A 16,300-nucleotide genomic window follows, 5' to 3' on the forward strand; every position below is an offset into this window, starting at 1 on the left:
ATATGCTATATATATATATATATATATATATATATATATATATATATATATATATATATATATATATATATATATATATATATATATATATATATATATATATATATATATATATATATATATATATATATATATATATATATATATATATATATATATATATATATACATACATACATATATGAATGAATAATGGCCGTAATAACTCATAAATGAAAGACTAACTAAAAGGAAAATACAAACAATCATAAAAAAGAGATTTACTTATATAAGCCTCAGCCTGTGAAGCTAAGACTAAAGAAAATTATTAATCAATAAAGGAAAATTGCTAAAAAGTAAAATAACTATGTATCCCTGCCAAAACGATCGAACACAAACTGGTAAAAGAAACAACAGGAAACAAAAACAGCAACAACGGGATCGAGAAAAACTTTGGTGTCACTGGATTCATTTCGAAAATAATTTTTTTCTTGGGTTCGTTCTGTTCGTCACTGATCTTCTGCGTCGACTCTCTCTTGATGGACAGTTATTTTCTCTGCGACACAATTGGAATTAACTCCGTTTGTTGGGTAGTGAATTGAGAAGGAAGAGGATGCCCGTAAATCATATTATTATTCCTAAAAAATTCGCAACACAAGATAATTCCACAATTATACAAGTAATTGTACTGATATACAAACGATAAATAAAGACTTCTGGGTTTGTATTTTATAGTAAACATTAAAGGAATATCCCAACACCTGTGATAGCGATATCGAATGATTTTCGCGAGGAAAGAAAAAGACGAGAATTAGTGAGTTTTTGTGACCCACCCAAAGCCAACCCGTGGCCCACCCATTATTAGGAAGGGTAGACCTTATAGGGTGAGAATCCCCTCAATAAGGTTTACTTTATGCTTATTAATTGATTGGTTAAGTTGCCTAACGTCAAAGAACCTAAGCGACATCAGAGAGACTTTGCTCTCTGATGTTTACGGTTTTTGCTGCCTTCAAAATAATATTGTATAATATAATTAACCATTTTACTAGTTAATATAAATAATCATTCAAAATATTCGCTGCCTTCAAAATAATATCGTATATTATAATTAACCGTTTTAATGGTTAATATAAATAATCATTGAAAATATTCATAAGAAACTTTGCTCTTACATGAATACTTATATGGGTAATACTTTTTAACAACTCGGATAAGAGATAATTATGCTAATTTATGAGAAACTGTTTAACAATTATATTTTCCCTACTTGTATTAGAAAGATGTGTTATTTATGCTTCAAATGAAACTTAACATTCCCTTAATACACCACTAATTGATTTTTAAATGAATATCCAAAGACCACTTCAACCTACTGTCTTCAGGAAAATGGGATGTATGAGAAAAAAGTTTCTCCCGGAGTTCCGGAGTCATTTCAAGTCTCTCTGGCAACATGATGACGTCATCGATGCTTGATTATCGATATGGATATATTTAGCTTTTGCATTTATTATAATATTTGGCCTGAAAGAAATGTTGTATATTAAGCATAATACACATAAACAGTTCCAGAGTAACTGAAGTTTTCCTAAAAATTACATAAAATGATACAGTCTTTCAACACACAAAGCAAATATTCCTTAGTCATCCAAAGGAAGAAACTCGCTCCGACTCCTGGATTGTCCGAAGTAAAGAGCCTCAGGTCTTTCATTTGTTATGGAGCCAAATCCTGACTCCATAACATTTGGTGTCCCGAGAGTCGTTTTCGGCTCAAAAGTCCTAAGAGGGAGACCCCGTGTGGTGGGTCAGAAGCCCTTCTTAGGAATCATCGAATAAGGACTACCTCTCGGTTTGGGGTTCCGAGACAGGACAAGTTTCTGACGTCCCCCGACAATCCAGGAGTCCAGACTCCTTTTCTTTTCTTTCTTTCCTTTTCTTCTTCTTTTCAGGTTCTTTTTCTCTGTCTTGCTTTCTTCTTCTTCTTCTTCTTCTTCTTCTTCTTCTTCTTCTTCTTCTTATTTTTTTTCATCCCTTCGTTCATTGCTTTGTTTGTCTGTTATCTTCATGCATGCAATCTTCGTGTCTTTTATGCCTTCCTCGTCTACGTTTCCCTAAAGGGCCCGATAGACGTTACAATAGCCGGATCCGGTCATCTGAATCGGAAGTAAATCTCACTGTCTATGGGGATATCGTCTGACCAAAGTGGGCGGAGTCCGTCGGCCTCTCCGACCAACTTGCAACCTGCCGTTGCCAGGTTCGTGGCATCCGATTTAGCCTCCACGTCTATGGCGTGATCTCAAGATTTACTCAGTTTCAACAAGACGATGAAGCGGCAACATGGCAGCTGCCTCAACAGATAAGGAGTTCTTGGAGTTTATTGAACGTCGTACGGAAGCGAAATTATGCTTATGATAAATAATTTGGAAAATTACAGAAGGATGCTACACACACACACACACACACACCACACACATTATATATATATATATATATATATATATATATATATATATATATATATATATATATATATATATATATATATATATATATATATATATATATATATATATATATATATATCAGGACGGCCTAGTGACGTTATCCAAGAGGTTTGTAAATTTATTTCAATTTATGACACTTTCAATAGATGTTCAAGAGATTTTTAAAGAATTTTAGAGATTTCATTAGGACCCATGATATTTTCAAACATTTTGAAAATATTTTCAAAACTTTTTAAGGGAAATCACTAGCTTTCATTAGATTTTTAAAAAATTCTTGAATTTTTACGAGATTTTCAGTGTTTCAATAGTTTTCGAAGATTTTCCATGTTTCATAAGATTTTCAATATTCTTCTAAGCATCCATTAAGTTTTCAAATGATTTTGAAGTGTCTTTATGAAATTTCAATAATTTTCAAGAGATTTTCAAAGGATTTTTATGAATTCTAAAATTCGAAAAATATGTTCAAGATAATTTCAACATATTTTCAAGATATTTTTAAGGGATATCACTAGCTTACATAAGATTTAGAGATTTTCAATAGTTTCCAAATGATTCTCAGTGATTTTACTAGCTTTTCTATGATTTTTAGATTATTTCATAAATAATCTGTAGATTTTCAAAGGTTTTCAATAGATCTTGAAATGAATTTTAATAGGTTTCATAATATTATTCCAATATTATTCAAAGCTTCCTTAAGGTCTTTTAATGATTTTCAAGTGACATTATTACATTTTCAAGATGTTTTCAAGATATTTTAAAAAGATTTTTAAGGTTTCAAGAAGTCTCATGATATTTTCAAAATATTTTCAATGTGTCTTTCATGGATTTCACTAGTTTCATTATATTTTCAAAAGGTTTCAAGAGAGTTTTGAAATATTTTTAACAAATTTCATGAGATTTTCAATTTTATTCAAAGCTTCCATGAGGTTTTCAAAGATTTTTCATGTGTCTTTATGATATTTTAAAGAGGTTTTCAATCGATTTTTAAGATTTCAAGACGTCTCATGATATTTTAAAATATTTCCAATTATTTTCAAGAGTTTTTAAGGGATTTCACTAGTTTCATGAAATTTTCAAGAGGTTTAAAGAGAGCTTTGAAAGATTTCCAAATCTTTCTTTAGATTTTCAAAATTCTTCAAAGCTTTCATTAGGTTTTCAAATGATTTTCAAGTATCCGTATGAAATTTTCAAGAGATTTTCAAGTATTTTCCAAAGGATTTTTAACATTTCAAGAAGTGTCATGATATTTTGAAAATATTTTTAACATATTTTCAAGGTATTTTAAAGGGATTTCACTATTTTCATAAGATTTTCTGCAGGTCACAAGAGAGATTTGAAAGGTATTCAAAATGTCTCATGAGATTTTCAATATTATTCAAAGCTTCCATGAGGTTCGCAAATTTCTTTCAAGTTACTTTATGACTTCTCAATAGATGTTCAAGAGATTTTCAAAGAATTTTGATGATTTCATGAAGACTCACGATATTTTCTAACATTTTCTACATATTTTCAGAGATTTAACTAGCTTTCATTAGTTTTTCTAATAAATGTCATGAATTTCTTGAGATTTTCATTATTTAAAGAGTTTTCAATAATTTTCAATAGGTTTCATAAGATTTTCAATATTCTAAATGATTCCTTTACGTTTTCAAATGATTTTCTTTCAAGATGATTTCAACATATTTTCAAGTTATTTTTGAGGGGTTTCACTAGCCTACATAACATTTTGAGATTTTGAAATGTCTTTAAGAGAGTTTTAAAGATTGTGTATAGGTTTATGAGAATATTGATATTTTTAAAAGCTTCCTAGAGATTTTCAAATTATTTTCAAGGTATTTTACGATATTTTCAATATGTTTTCAAAGAATTTTAAAATTTCAAGAAATCTTATGATATTTTCAAGATATTTATATATTTTCAAGAGATTCTAAGAGATTTCACTAGCTTTCTTGAGATATTCATAAGGTTTCAAGAGAGACTTGAAAGATATCCAATAGGTTTCAATTGGTTTTTTTATTTTCTTCGAAGCTTCCATGATGTTTTCAAATGATTTACAAGTGATTTTATTACATTCTCAAAAGATTTTCAAAAGGATTCATGAGAGATTTGGAAGATTTTCAATAGCGTTCATGAGTGTTTTTATTCATCGTCTTAAAGTTTTTTTTATAACATTTTCAAGAGGTTTTCAAATGATACATAAGATTTCAAGAAGTCTCATGATATTTTCAAGGTATTTCCATTATATTTTCAATATATTTTTAATGGATTTCACTAGCTTTCATGAGATTTTTCAGAGAATTTCATGAATTTTCTGTAGATTTTCAAAATTTTCACTAGATCTTTTAATGATTTTCAATTGGATTCAAATGACTTCCAATAGGATTCAAGTGATTTTCAAGTGACTTTATGACATTTTCAAGATATTTTCAAGAAGTTTTAAAAGGATTTTTAAGATTTCAGGAAGTCTCATTAGATATTAAAAAAAAAATTTCAACATATTTTAAAATATTTTTAAGGGATTTCACTAGCTTCATTAGATTTTCAAACGTTTTCCAGAGAGTTTTGAAAGATTTTCAAAAGGTTTCATGAAATTTCTGATTTTATTCAAAGCTTCCATGAGATTTCTAAAGTTTTTTTATGTATGTTTATGATATTTTTCAGAGATTTCAAACGGTTTTTAAGATTTTAAGAAGTCTCATGATATTTTTGAAGTATTTTCAATGTATTGTCAGGTGATATTTAAGGGATTTCACTTGTTTTGTGAGATTTTCAAAAGGTTTCAAGAGAATTTTGTAAGATTTTAAAAACATTTCATGAGATTTCTACTTTAATACAAAGATTCTATGAGGTTTTCAAAGGTTTTCAATTTTCTATATGACACTTTCAAGAGGTTTTCCAACTATTTTTAAGATTTCAAGAAGTCTGATGATATTTCCAAAATATTTTCAATGCATTTTCAAGAGATTTTTAAGGAATTTCACTGGTTTCATGAGATTTTCAAAAGGTAAATATTTCAAGGCTTCCATTAGGTTTTCAAATGATTTTCATGTATCTGTATGACATTTTTTAGAGATTTTCAATCGTTTCTCAAGGGATTTTCAAGATTTCAGAGCAATCTAATAATGTTTTCAAAATATTTTCAATGTATTTTCAAGATATTTTAAAGGGATTTTACTAGCTTTCATGAGATTTTGAGATCTTCAATAGGTTTCAAGAGAGTTTTGAAAGGTTTTCGAAAGGTCCATGAGATATTTTATATTCTTAAAAGTTCCCATGAGGATTAAAAAGGATTTTCAACGTATTTTACATTTTCAGTAGGTATTAAATGCATTTTAAGACTTCAAGGTTTCGAAGTTTCTGTGAGGTTTACAAATGATTTTCAAACGATTTTATGAAATTTTTAAGAGATTTTCAAGTCGATTTTAAAAATTTCTTATTATTTCAAGCCTCATGATATTTTTCAAAATATTTCCAATGTATTTTAAAGAGATTTTCCAGGTACTCCCTAGGCTTTATATGAGATTTTTCACACAATTAAAAACTTTTTCATAAGATATTGTGATTTTTAAAGGTTTCAGGAGTGTCTTGAAAGATTTTCATTAGGCTTCGTGAGATTTTGAAGAGATTTCTTCACATTATCAAGAGATTTTCAAAAGATTTTTAAGATTTCTAGAAGGATCATGATATTTTCAAAATATTTTTAATACATTTTCAAGAGATTTTCAAAGGATTTCACTAACTTTCACGAGATTTTTTGAAAAATTATGAATTTTCTTGAGATTTTCAAAAAATTTCAATGGATTTGGAATGATTTTCAATATATATCGTGAGATTTTCGATGTTCTTCGAAGCTTTCATGAGGTTTTCAAATAATTTTCAAGTAACTTTATGACATTTCAATAGATTTTCAAGAGATTTTCAAAAAAAATTCAAATTAAAGAAGTCTCTTTATATTTTCATTATATTTTCAAGAGATTTGAAGGGATTTCACTAGCTTTCATGGTATTTTCAAGAGAATCTCATGAATTTTCATGTGAATTTCAATAGGTTTCAATAGATTTTTGTATGAATTTTAATGGGAAATTATTTTCAAGTGACTAAGACATTTTCAAGAGATTTTCAAGAGGTTTTCAAAAAAAAAAATTAGATTTCAAGAAGTCTGGTGATATTTTTAATATATATTCAAGAGATTTTCAAAGGATTTCACTACTTTCACGAGATTTTCAAAAGGTTTCAAGAGAGTTTTGAAAGACTTTCAAACAGTTTTATGAGATTTTCAATATTATGCGAAGCTTCCTTGGCATTTACAATTTTATTTCAATTTACTTTATGACATTTTCAATAGATGTTCAAAAGATTTTCAAGGAATTTTTAAGGTTTCATGAAGACTCATGATATGTCAAAATATTTTCAATACATTTCCAAGAGATTTTTAAGGGATTTCACCGGCTTTAATTAGATTTTCTAGAAAATTTCATGATTTTATAAGATTTTTAACTTTTCAATAGTTTTCGAATATTTCCAATTGGTTTCATAAGATTTTCAATATTCTTCAAAGCTTCCAGTAGGTCTTCAAATAATTTTTATGTGTGTTATGAGATTCCAAGAGATTTTCAGAGGATTTTTAGGATTTCAGGAAGTCTAATGATATTTTCAAGATAATTTCAACATATTTTCAAGATTATTTAAGGGATTTCACTACCTTACATGAGATTTTGAGATTTGCAATAGCTTCCATATGGTTTTTCAATGTTTTTAATGTATTTAACGACATTTTCAAGAGGTTTTCAAAGTATTTCAAGGTTTCAAGAAATCCTATGATTTTTTCAAGTATATATATATCAAGGGATTCTAAGTGATTTCACTAGCTTCCATAATGTTTTCAAATGATTTTTAAGTGAATTTATGATATTTTCAAGAGATTTTCAAACAATTTTTAAGATTTGAATAAGCCTCTTGATATTTTCAAGATATTTTCATTATATTTTCAAAAGAATTTCACTAGCTTTTGTGATATTTTCTAGAGAATTTCATGAATTTCATTACATTTTCAAAGGATTTCAATGACTTTTTGAATAATTTTCAATGGGTTTCATGAGATTTTCAACATTCTTTGAAGCTTCCATGACGTTTTCAAATGATTTTAAATTGATTTCACTTGGTTTCTTGAGAATTTCAAAAGATTTCAAGAGAGATTTGAAATATTTTTTATATTTTTTAAAGGAAACATGATGTTTTCAAATGATTTACAAGTGATTTTATTAAAATTTCAAAAGATTTTCTAAAGGTTCGCAGAGAGATTTGGAAGATTTTGAATAGTTTTGATGAGATATTTATATTTTTTAAAGTTTCCATGAGATTCTCAAATAATTTTCAAGTGACTATGAAATTTCCAAGGGATTTTCAAATGATTTTTAAGATTTCAAGAAGTCTCAGAATATTTTCAAGATATTACAAAAATATTTTCAAGAAATTTTTAAGGGATTTTACTAGATTTCATGAGATTTTTTTAAAGAATTTCATGAATTTTCCTGAGATTTTTAAAGGATTCCAATAGATATCTGAATAAATATCAATAGGTATAATGATATTTTCAATATTATTCAAAGCTTCTGTGAAGTTTTCAAATGTATTTTCAAGGTATTTTAAAGATTTCATGAAGATTCGTGATATTTTCAAGCACTTTCAAAATATTTTAAAGAAAATTTGAAGGGATTTCACTAGCTTTCATCAGATTTTCCTGAGATTTTTAAATTCTCAATAGGTCTAATTTCATTTCCAGTATTCTTCAAAGCTTCCAATAGTTTTGCAGATGATTTTCAATTGTCTATATGAAATTTTCAAGAGATTTTCAAATGATTCTCAAACGATTTTTAAGATTTTAAGAAGTCTAATGATATTTTCAAGATAATTTCAATATATTTTCAAGACCTTTTAAGGGATTTCAACAGCTAACATGATATTTTGACATTTTCAAAAGATTTTTTATAAGTTAAGAGTCATGATATTTATAAACATTTCAATATATTTTCAAGAGATTTTCGGTGATTTCATTAGCTTTCATGAGGTTTTCTAGAAAAACTTATGAATTTCCAAGAATTTTCAGTGTTTCATGAGTTTACAAAGATTTCCAATAGGTTTCATAGATTTTCAATATCATTTGAAGATCTATTAGGATTTCAAATGATTTCTAAGTGTCTTTATGACATTTTCAAAGATTTTTAGAGGCTTTTTATGATATTTTCATGAGAGTTTTTAGCGAATTTCATTAATTTTCTTAAGATTTTCACTGGTTTTTTATACATCTTTGCATGATTTTAATATTTTCAATAATCTTCAAGGCTTCCTTGAGGTTTTAAAATGATTTTCAAGTGCATTTATGACATCTTCAAATATTTTCAAGGGGTTTCAAAACGATTTTTAAGATTTCAAAAGGTCATCTGAAATTTTATAAATATTTTCAATATATTTTCAAGAGTTTTAAGGGATTTTACTAGTTTCAAGAGATTTTCAAAGATTTTTCATGTGTCTTTAGGACATTTTATAGAGGTTTTCAAACGATTTTTAAGATTTCAAGCAGTGTCATGATATTTTAAAAATATTTTCACTGTATTTTCAAGAGATTTTAGAAAATTTTCCTAAAGGTTTCATTAGATTTTCAATATCCTTCAAAGCTTCCACTAGGTTTTCAAATGATTTTCAATTCTCTGCATGACATTTTTTAAGAGATTTTCAAGTGATTTTCAAAGGAATTTAAAGATTTCAAGAAGTATTATGATATTTTCGAAATATTTTCAATGTATTTCCAAGATACTTTTAAGGGATTCCATTAGCTTATATGTGATTTTGAGATCTTCGAAAGGTTTCAAGATAGTTTTGAAAGATTTTAGAAAATTTCATTAGATTTTTTTTATATTCCTAAAAGCTTCCATGAGGTTTGCAAATTATTTTGAAAACCTATTGAAAATGTGAAGAAGTCAATTGAAATTTATTTGAAGAATTGTTAGAGGGTTTCAAAAATCTCGTAAATCCCAGGAAACCTATTGAAAATCTTCCAAAAATCTCCTGAAACCCTTTAAATCTCGATATCTTATGAAAATTCTTGAAATTCTGTGAAAAATCTCATAAGAGCTAAGGGAATGCCTGAAATGTCTCTTTGAAATACATTGAAATTATTTTGAAAATATTATTACACTATTAAAATAATAAAAAAAATTGAAAACATCTTGAAAATCTCTTTAAATTACATAAAATCACTTGAAAATCATTTGAAAACCTCATGGAAGCTTTGTAGAATATAAAAAGTCATGAAAAATATTTAAAATCATTCAAATCACCCCTGAAACCTTTTGAAAATTTCAAGAAAGCTAATGAAATCCCTTAAAATCTCTTGAAAATATATTATAAATATCTTGAAGATTTCAAGAAATCTCATGATATCTCATAAAACCTAAGGGAGTGCCTGAAATATCTCTTTGAAATACATTGAAATTATTTTGGAAATATCATGACACTCTAAAAATAAAAAAAATTAAAATCATCCTGAAAATCTCTTGAAAATAACATAAAATCGCTTGAAAATCCTTTGAAAACCTCATGGAAGCTTTGTAGAACATAAAAGATTTTATGAAACCTATTAAAAATATTTCAAATCACTCTTGAAACCTTTTGAAAATTTCATGAAAGCTAGGGAAATCCCTTAAAATCTCTTGAAAATATATAATAAATATCTTGAAGATTTCAAAAAATCTCATGATATCTTCAATAGTGATTTGAAAGATTTGTAATAGGTTTCATAAAATTTTTTATATTCTACAAAGTTTTCATGAGGGTTTCAAATGATTTTCATGTGATTTTATGTCATTTTCAAGAGATTTTCAAGATGTTTTCAAATTTTTATTATTTTAAAAGGGTCATAATATTTTCGAAATAATTTCAATGTATTTCAAAGAGATATTTCAGCCATTCCCTAAGCTTTTTTGAGATTTTTAACAGAATTTTAAGAATTTTCGTAAGATATCGAGATTTTAAAGGGTTTCAGGAGAGTTTTGGAAGATTTTCAATAGGTTTCCTGGGATTTACGAGATTTTTTAAAGCCTCTATCAATTCTTCAAATAAATTTTGATTGACTTATTCACATTTTCAATAGGTTTTCGAGAGATTTTTAAGATTTCAAGAGCTTTCATGATATTTTCAAAATATTTTCAATATATTTTCAAGAGATTCTCAAGGGATTTCACTAATTGTTATGAGATTTTCAACGGGTTTCATAATTTTTTTTTATTGATTTTCAATAGGTTTCATTAGATTTTCAATATTCTTCAAAGCTTACATAAGGATTTCAAATGATTTTCAAGAGATTTTTTGACATTTTCAGAATAATTTCAAGAGGTTTTCCAATGATTTTTAAGATTTCAAGAAGTCTCATGATATTTTGAAGATATTTCCAATACATTTTTATGAAATTTTTAAGGGATTTCACTGCATTTCATGAAATTTTTTAGAGAATTTCATGAATTTTCTCTAGATTTTCAAAGGTTTTCAATATATCTTTCAATATTCTTCAAAGCTTCCATGAGGTTTTCAAATGATTTTCCAGTGAATTTATGACATTTTCAAGATATTTTCAAGAGGTTTTAAAATGATTTTTAAGATTTCAAGAAGTCTTATGATATTTTAAAAATATTTTCAATATATTTCCAATAGATTTTAAAGGGATTTCAGTAGTTTCATTATATATCCAAAAGAGTTTTGAAAGCTTTTCCTAAACGATTTTCCATGAATTTTGTTTTAAATTTTATTCAAAGCTTCCATGAGTTTTTCAAAGTTTTTTCATGTGTCTTTACGATATTTTCAAGAGGTTTGCAAACGATTTTTAAGATTCCAAGAAGTCTCATGATATTTTCAAAATATTTCCAATATATTTTCAAGTTATTTTTAAGGGATTTCACTACTTTCATTAAATTTTCAAAAGGTTTCAAGAGAGTTTTGAAAGATTTTCATAAGATTTCTTGAGATTTTCAATTTTATTCAAATCTTCCATGAGGTTGTCAGAGGTTTTTGAAGTGACTATGGCATTTTCAAGAGGTTTTCAATCGCTTCTTAAGATATCAAGAAGTCTCATGATATTTTCAAAATATTTTCTATATATTTTAAAAAGATTTTTAAGGGATTTCACTAGTATCATGAGATTTTCAAAAGTTTTGAAGAGTGTTTGGAAAGATTTTGAAAAGGTTTCATTAGATTTTCAATTTTCTTCAAAGTTGCCATTGGGTTTTAAAATGATTTTCAAGTGTCTGTATGGCATTTTCAAGCGGTTTTCAAAGGATTTGTAAAATTTCAAGAAGTCTAATGATATTTTCAAGATATTTTCAATGTATTTTCAAGAATTTTGAAAGATATTCGAAAGGTTCATGAGATTTTTTATATTCTTAAAAGCTTCCATCAGGTTTACTAATTATTTTCAAAGTATTTTACAGCATTTTCAAGATGTTTTCAAAGCATTTTATGGTTTCAAGATATCTTATGATATCTTCAAGATATTTACAATATATTTTCAAGGATTCTAATGGATTTCACTAGACTGATGTAACGATAGCTATAAGAAATAATAAAAGATGGGGGAGCGTCAAAATAACGAGAAATAGAAATGGAAAATAACGAGAAATAGAAAGAAAGAGAGAGAGCGAGAGAGAGAGAGAGGAGAGAGACAGAGAGAGTTAAGCTTTGGGCCATAACACCTTTGCAATTCAAATCTTAAGACCGCCATAGAATCCTTGACTTATGACCTCGCACCAGACTTACTCAGCTTCTATTGATAATGAAGCTCCACCTCCAGGAGGATGTATTAACATGTTAAATTAACCAACTACGCCTGGAAGAGGAGGAATTAACATGTTAACCCCACCTAAAAGGGGATGGGGAAAGATAAGGAAAGTTCCGCTCCACGAATCAAGAATCCAGTTGGGCGGTAAACTAGAACCTACACCGCCTCAGGAGGTTGGGCCGAATTCGATCCAGGGGATGGCTGAATTTCAGAACGCCAGAAGAAGACAGAGGGGACCGTCCGCCATCGTACAGTAAAGAAGCAAGCATTTTGCCAGTGGTCCTAACCAGATTCTCAATTTATAAACTTTGTAGTTGTAACTTCTATTCCTTGCAATAGTAAAGAAAGAAACTCTGCCATTCGTCTTATTCAAAATTTTCCTGAGAGACTAAAGATTATTAATAATGTTACTAATCTAAAACTAATATTAAGAAGAAGCATAAAGTCATTATTAAGAAGAAAGAAGCAGGTAAGAGAACATACACTCGAACACTCTACAGAGGCGTAACATATTTGGTGCCAGCAGTGGTGGGATCCAGGAGACGTAACGTTCAGTGAAGATAGTTAAATAAATATACACATTTCGAGTTACAACATTGATCCCAATCGACAAACAGAGCTTAAAATTAATAACAACAGCAAAGAATAATAGTGACATAAAATCCTGCTTGAAGACGTCATGGAAATTAAGTGCAATCATCAACTTTATACAACAGCGAGAGCAGTTTTTTTTCCTTGAAGAAAAGAAACAACGAGACATGGCGTGTTATGAAACGAAGGCATAACAAGAGCGTGATGAAGACATAACGTCATCGAGCCGAGACGCGGAACTGCAGCAGCCGAAAAGAACTCTAACAGATTTTTATAAATAATCTGTTAAAAAAACGGACTAGTACATTGCAAATGAACGAAAAACATTCCCATTAAAGAATCAACGTTACTGAAGAATTTTCCAACCAAACGAAAAACATCATCACTCAAGATTGATTTTAAACACAATAGGTGAATTTGAGTGCCAATAATGAAGGAAGTGATATCGGAATCAAAGTAAAAAGAACGACAATATCATACATAAATGTGATGAAGTTGATTTGTTTTATTCTCTCTATAAGAATGTGTGAAAACATTGCGTATTCTTTCTCTTAGAAAATATGAAACTTTTTAAATTTTCTCTCAATAAGGGTATAACGATTTTTTTTATATTTCTTTTATGTTAGATAGCTAGGAAGTCTTAGCATTTTTTTTACACTTGGTTGGTGATATATGGTTTTGAATTCTAATATATTTGTGTCCCATTTATTTCAATAATTTCTTTTAACAGGTTGTGCACTTTGAGTTCAAATTAACGAATTTTTTTATATATACTGTTATACATTTGAATTAACAGTGCATGGGAATTATTTTGAGGTACTGTTATGCATTGTGAACCATACATATAATTTTTCTTGGAATATTATGTTTGTGTGTCATTTTATTTGAATAAATTTTGGTGATACTTTTGTGCCCAATTTCACATATGATTTTTTATGCTGTTGTATGATGATGAGTAGCATGTGTGAATATTTTTTTTTTGGTGGGAAATGCATAAAGACTTTAACGAATTACTCGACACTGTCAAAGATAGCTCATACAATTTAAGAACAACACCAGACAGATGCAGTAGAATCCCAGTTCCTATTTCGCAAACCGTGGTGATTCAGGGAAATATTAACCCTAATAACACATATAACGATAATCATAACAGTGCCAATAATACTAATAATATAACTACTAATAGTACTAACACGTTTCGAAGCAGAAGAGTGAATCAGGCAGCTGTAATAACACAAGCCACACGTCTCTGTGGACAAGTTGAAGCTTCCCATCCAGACAAAAGTAAGCTAGAATTATATATACTTAATCATTGGTTAGCTGATGCTGACAGTCGCATAACTTCAGGGGAATAACAGATGAAAGAGCTAAAATAAATGAAGCCTTGCTTCTCCTTAGTTCAGAACACGGTGATGCACATGAAACTTTGAATTCTGGTAGTTTCAGGAAATTAACTAAATATGATGAATTCAAAACAATTTGTTTGACGCTCTGGGAACCCGTGAGTAAAGATGAATTCATGTCAGAGCTCTACGCATACGTTGGAAATGCCATAGACAAAATAACAGAAGACTTGAAGACCACAAACATCACCATTGGAGATAAGACACAGTTTGGTGATGATGAAAGGGAGTTAGTTAATGTACGATAAGTCTTAAACTAATTGGCATATGGAACCATATAAAATGCTCTAGGAGAAAATGAAAAGAAGGCTTTTCGGAAAATTAAAATTTATCCCAAGAGTAATAGCCTTCAAACATTAAAAACAATGAAGCAAAGAATACAATGGAGGACAGTGGCTATATTTTTTCCAAGGAATTTGTAAGGGTAATGGAAAAAGAAAGTGAAAGAAAAGGCAGGAATAATAATAATCCTTCACATAATGCCAGACAAGCCGGGAATAGATCCACTCCTTTTCAAGAGAGGTATACCCAAAATCACAAAGGAACGTGGAATCCTAACCAGAAAAGAAGACAGAATTATTCAAGGAATGGTCCACCCATGACATATAAACCTGGTCAATCTTCAAACACAAACAACTCAAGTCAAGGGAACTATTCTGCTCAAGGAGCAAGACCAAAGGCAGCATGTAAAAATTGTGGGTATACAAATCATTCCACTAATGAATGCAGAAAGCCTAGCAGCTGTGCAATTTGCAAGAAGGTTGGGCATTTAACCAAAAGCTGTTGGTTCAATAATAAGGGAACCAATAAGGAAGTAGTAGAAATAAGTAACAGTCGCCCTAAACGAAATAACTCTTCAAGTCAGTGACAATTAGCCCCTTCACAGAAGAAAGAAAATAATTCCCTTCAATATGATAGAAGAGCAAAAGAAGAAATGACTAGTATGGAAATTGAAGGTTCATCCGCATTTTCCTACATATATAGCAAGGGAGTGGTATTCTCTATGAAAGAAGAAGAAATAAACAGAAAGGATTTGCCTATTGTGTAGATTCCAATAAGTGGAAAGACATGTACTGTACTTATAGATTCAGGCAGTACAGTGAATATAATAGATAAATCAATTTTAACCAGATATTTAGGCATTTCAGAAACTGATTCAGAGTCAAAATAAAGTCATAAAGGGAATAGCGGGTAAACAAATTAAAAGTCTAGGAAAGGTGAACTTGGAAATAGACATTTTCTTGCACAAATATGTCGAAAGTTTTCTAGTTCTAGAAGACAGATTTTTTCCCGCACAAGTATTAGTCTCATTTAATTTAAGAAGATGCGGTATGATACCAGACTTCAGTGAAGGAAAGATTAGCCTGAAACAGGATAATCAGAAGAGCGTATGTTTTGCGCTTAACGAAGAAAAGCAGAACCCAAATCTGATTAATTTGCCCGAGACAGTTTCGACAAGCGAGATAGACATACGGAAAAGGCAAGATAAAATAGAAACAGATAGGAAAGAGAAATTCCTACCATTACAGAATACAGAATCAATGAAATGTGCACATATAGATGATGTACACTCAGATACGAGAAATTACTCAGATATAAATAATGGTGATCACCGAAACTGAATATAACGACAATCAAGATGCTTATACAGATACCTATACAGACAAATGTACTAATAACTGTAGCAATGTAGTAATGAGGTACGAGAATAAAGGGAAAATAATAAATGAAGTATTGCTATTAAATAAAATAAAGAAATCATATATAAATAGTATAATAGAAGTAACAGAAGAAAACACTGAAAATGCAGAACTTTGTTATTTTTCAGAAATAGAAGATGCAGAGATATGTTGTGTTAGTACAGCTGATGATAATAAAGTACAATTTATACTCAATAGAGTAGTAACTTTAAATCTAAAATGCTTAACAAAAATATATTTAAGAGCAAAAGAGAACGTAAGGGCTAAAGATGTTCGATTGTTGAACGATTAATTGCCAGA

The sequence above is a fragment of the Macrobrachium nipponense genome, chromosome 29 (assembly GCF_015104395.2).
Source record: "Macrobrachium nipponense isolate FS-2020 chromosome 29, ASM1510439v2, whole genome shotgun sequence".
Lineage (NCBI taxonomy): Eukaryota > Metazoa > Arthropoda > Malacostraca > Decapoda > Palaemonidae > Macrobrachium > Macrobrachium nipponense.